This window comes from Chrysochloris asiatica, unplaced genomic scaffold (assembly GCF_000296735.1).
Source record: "Chrysochloris asiatica unplaced genomic scaffold, ChrAsi1.0 scaffold00291, whole genome shotgun sequence".
NCBI lineage: Eukaryota > Metazoa > Chordata > Mammalia > Afrosoricida > Chrysochloridae > Chrysochloris > Chrysochloris asiatica.
The window spans coordinates 899,834-904,804 of NW_006408809.1; positions in this window are offsets into that span (position 1 = coordinate 899,834).

A 4,971-nucleotide genomic window follows, 5' to 3' on the forward strand; every position below is an offset into this window, starting at 1 on the left:
TTTAATCTTCATAAGTAAATGTTTCAAGTCCTCTTCACTTTCAGCGATCAAGGTTGTATCATCTGCATATCGCAGGTTGTTAACGAGTCTTCCTCCAATCCTGATGCCACGTGTATAATAGATTTGGATTATTAATGGATGTTTGCAGATGTTTCTTTTCATTTTGAGTGTGCCCCATCTGCATATGAAGATCCTGAAAGCTTTGCTCCAACCCTGTCATTAAGATTAACTTTACTTTAAGTGGGCATCTCTTCCCCAGTTATATTTTGAGTGCCTTTCAACCTGATGGGCTCATCTTCCTGCATTATATCCAACAATATTTTGCTGACATTCATAAGATTTTCAGTGACTAACCTTTCAGAAGTAGTCTGACTCCCGTTCTAGTTTGTCTTGTCTATAAGTTCTACTGAAGCCTGTCCACCACTGGTGACCCTGCTGGTATTTGAAATATGGGTGGCATAGCTTCCATCTTCACAACAACATGTATAATTCTCTTATTAAATTCTCCTTGCTAAAATAAATGCTGTGGTTTCTGTCTCCTAACTGAACCCTAACAGATACAAGTTGCTAGCTCTTAATTTGGAAATTTACTTCCAGAATGGAAAAAAAAAAAATTGGCCACTGGAAATGTCATGAAAAGCAGTGGAACGTTGTCTGGTATAGTACCAAAAGATGAGCCCTTCAAGTTGGAAGGCATTCAAAATATGACTGAGGAAAAGCTGCTTCATCACAGTAGAGTTGATCTTAATGATATGGGTGAAGTAAAGGAAAAAAGAAGACAGAAGAATGGATGCATTTGAGTTATGGCATTGTTGAAGAATATTGACTATACCAAGAATGAAAGCAACCCTGGTAGTGTAGTGATTACGAGTTGGGCTGCTAACAGCAAGGTCAACAGTTGGAATCTACCAGCCACTCCATGGGAGAAAGATGAGGCTTTCTGCTCTGTAAAGATTTATAGTCTCGGAAACCCTATACAGGGTTGTGATGAGTTGGAACCGACCATACAGCATACAATCACCACCACCACCACCACCACAAGTCTATCTTGGAAGAATGTTCCTTAGAAGTAAGAATGACAAGACTTCATCTCACATACTTTGGACATGTTATAAGGAGAGACCAGTCTCTGGAGAAAGACATCATGCTTGGTAAAGTCTAAGTTCAGTGAAAAAGTAGAAGACCCTCAATGTGATGGATTGATACAGTGATGGCAATTATGGTCTCAAATACACCTACTATTGTCAGGATGACACAGAATGGGGCACTATCTCTTCTCTTTCTATTATATATAGGGTTACTGTGAGTTGGAACTGATTCAATAGCACCTAACAACAACAATTAACAACATTGAAGAATCAGAAAGGCAAACAGAGAGCTTTAAGATATCACAGAATTAGTAACTTCAGGAAGAGACTAACACCCCTAGGTTGGAAGAACAAGGAAAATAATTTGGGTTATCAAAATTTAGAACCTTGCAGGTAGGGCCCAAGGATCTAAAATGCTCTCTGCGTGATGCCTCAGGAACTCAGAGGAGAGATCCTGTGGAGTTGGACCAAGTATGGGAATAGAAAACAAACTGTTTTATTGGGGGCACTTTGAGTATCATTTGTTTTGAACTCTAAACAATGACAATACTATTATTGTGCTCTGAACAGAGTGGGTGTTCCACAAATTCTTGTTCATTTTTCATGATTAGAAGTGAGAAAAGAACAGTCATACATGGAACTATCCCAGTTCAAATTTGACTAAAACAAAACACAACTCAAAACTCTCTGAAAATGAATTTTCATTATTGCTTGTTTAAAATCTTGTCTGTACAGCAGAATTATATCTCAGAATTTTCCAAAATATCAAAGACAATGGGGTGAATTGATGAACAGAGAATAAAATTGCATGCATGTCTGGGCTTCTTCCTCTCGGGTTCCCATGAGCTCTGGAGAGGAGAGTGTGCCAACGGTGTACAAAGGTCTGCCCTTTGCTGCAAATAGCTGTTCTATTCTGAGGGTATCAAGGCCTCTATGAGGCAACGAAGACAGTGTGTTTGTGAGCTGAACTCAGCTGTAAAAGAATTTCAGACTCCAGCAAGGAAATTTCCAATGGACCATGTTAAGTCATAACAGTGAGATCAGAGTTAGACTAATGGCTTTATAAAGGTATAGGCGCTGAGAGCAGACAGAACTGGAATGCAGGATGCCACTTTTCAGCTCTGAACTCCACAGGGGCCACTTAGTTTGGCTATGATCCAAGCACACAAACTTGCCTCTGTACTCCTTGTTGTTGTTAAGTGCCGTTGAGTCGGTTCCAACCCATAGTGATCCTGTATAGGGTTTCCAAGGAGCAGCTGATGAGCTTGAACCAGCCATCTTGTGGTTCAAGCTGACTTGGCAACCCAGCACATTAGCCCACAGCACCACACCAGGACTCCTAGTCAACTGTATTACAAATGAGGGTTGTTAGGATGGCTAGAATTGTTGTTACATGCCTTGAGTCAGTTCTGACTCATAGCCACCCTGCATAGGGTTTTCGAGGGGCGGCTGGTGGGTTTGAATCTCCGATCTTTTGGTTAGCAGTCCAAAGCATATCCTACAGCATCACACCAGGATGGATAGAGAGGAGACATAAAATCAGCATTCCTGGGAAGTCAAGTGAAAACCCAACCAAACTAGTTCCCACTGAATCGATTCCACCTCATGAAGACCCATGTGTTACAAACCGGAACTGTGGAGTTTTCAATGGTTGATTTTTCAAAAGTAAATAATGTGGTCTTTCTTTTGAGACACTGCTGGGTGAATTTGAACCACCTATAAGGAGCTCTGGTAGCATAGTGATTATGAATCGGGCTGCGAACCTTAAGGTCAGCAGTTCGAAACTACCGGCCATTCCGCGGGAGAAAGATGAGGCATTATGCTCCCATAAAAATTTACAACCTCGGAAACCCTGTACAGGATCACTATGAGTCGGAACCAACTCCACGGTTCTTATCAACAACAACAACATGGACTTCTGGTGTGGCGCTATAGGATAAGCACTGGTCCACAATGTTTATTTGAACCTCGAGGTCAATAGTTCAAACTTACCAGCCATTCCTTGTAATTTAACAACATCAACAAACCTTTTGTTGAAGGAGCTTGAGTAGCATAGTGGATTATGAGCTGGACTACTAACCAGAGGGTCAATAGTTTGAATCTAACTGCTACTCTTCAGAAGATGAGGCTCTGTGCTCCTGGAAAGATTTGCTGTTGTTGTTTAGTGCTGTCGAGTTGGTTCCGACCCATAGTCACCCTGTTTCCAAGGAATGACTGGTGAGCTTGAACCGATTTTGCATTCTAGCACATTAACCCATAGCACCACACCAGAAGACCCATAAAGATTTACAGTCTTGGAAACCCTACACAGGGGAGCTAGAAGTTGGAACTGACTAGGTGACACACCACCACCATCTTTTGTTTAGTAGCTGAGCACTTAACCATTTGTACCACCCAGGGACTTCAAAAGCCCACCACTGTCTTTATCTACAAGACATGTGAACTAACTATCAGAAAATTAAGATGAGATTATCTCAGGTTAATCTTCCTTCTGCCATTGTGATCATAGTGTTCTGGATATAAAGAACTTTATATATCAGAATATAAAATTGGGTGGGGAAACTGTTGTTGATCTGGAGAAAATTGTTTTGAGTTAGCATGGCTCCTGATTTCCCTAATTTTGCTAATGGTACCATAATTTTCCTCTCTTTCTACCTTGAAAGTTTAGCCTTTTCTATCACTTGACACAAGTAATTAATCAGCACAACCCATCTATTTCTTTTTCCTCACACCTCATGTATCCATCTCTTGAATCTGTATCTGTTCATTTTCAGTCCCATTGCCATTCTCTCACACCTACTAGGGCCTTGACCTTTTAAACGCTCCAGGCATTCCCTTCAGTAAGTTCATTTTCCTAACACCATCTTCATCATTTCACTCTTTTACTCAAAAGCTCTTAGTGGCACCATCCCTGTGAGCTATTAGATAAAGGTCTAACCACAACCAAACATCCACAGGCTAAAAAAATGTGGCCTAGAATTACAGTTCCAATCTCATGGCTCCCTGCATGAATGATACATTCTTCCCAAATGAGTGTATGTTCACTGTCGCTAAAACACTTGACTCATCCCTATTTTCTTCGCCTTTCCCAGGCTGTGCCCCTTGCTTGGAATGCCCTCCCTTGCCTGCACTTAGTCATACATCCTGGTGTTCCTAGTTAACTTATCATGTGTATAGCTCTTCTTACCCAAATATCTTACTGGGCTGGTCCTGCAATCTGTGTTCTCAGTTTTAAAGAACTCTTTTATTAGACTTTTGTGTTTTCCAAGCTTCATCATTTGAAACTGTGGCGGAAAATTGTGGAGTTCACGTTGTGATCAGTTAATTTTTTACAGTAGCTGATCTATTCATTCTGGAACCTAGAGGGTTCTATGCAGCATACAATCTGATCTTAGGTGGAATTACTGAACTATGAAATAATACTGAAAGGAATATAAGAGAACTTGCTATTTAAAGTGCAGCCCATGAACCAGCAACATCATCATTACCAGGGAGCTTGTCGGGAATGCAGAATCCTGGGCCCTCTCTGCCCTACAGATGGAAATCTGTATTTTATCTAGCTAACTGGGTAATATGTGTGCAGAGTAAAATTGGAAATGCCCTGCTCTAGAGTGATTACATGACAAGATGAAAAGAAAGAGGCAATATGAGATATTGGAAATTAATCAGCAATTGAGCATTCCATATCGTTTACTAGCTGGTGAGTCTGGAAAAGACACATCTAGGTCTAGTTTTCTGAACCTTCAATTGGTAATAATACCTCCTTGTTGTTTTATAGGGGTAGTTGTGAGGTTTAAAAGAAGATACATGTGAACACAGTTGAAAAATCATGTGAGGTTTATAAATGTTTAAAAAAGATTATTATTACTGTTGTAAACTGCTT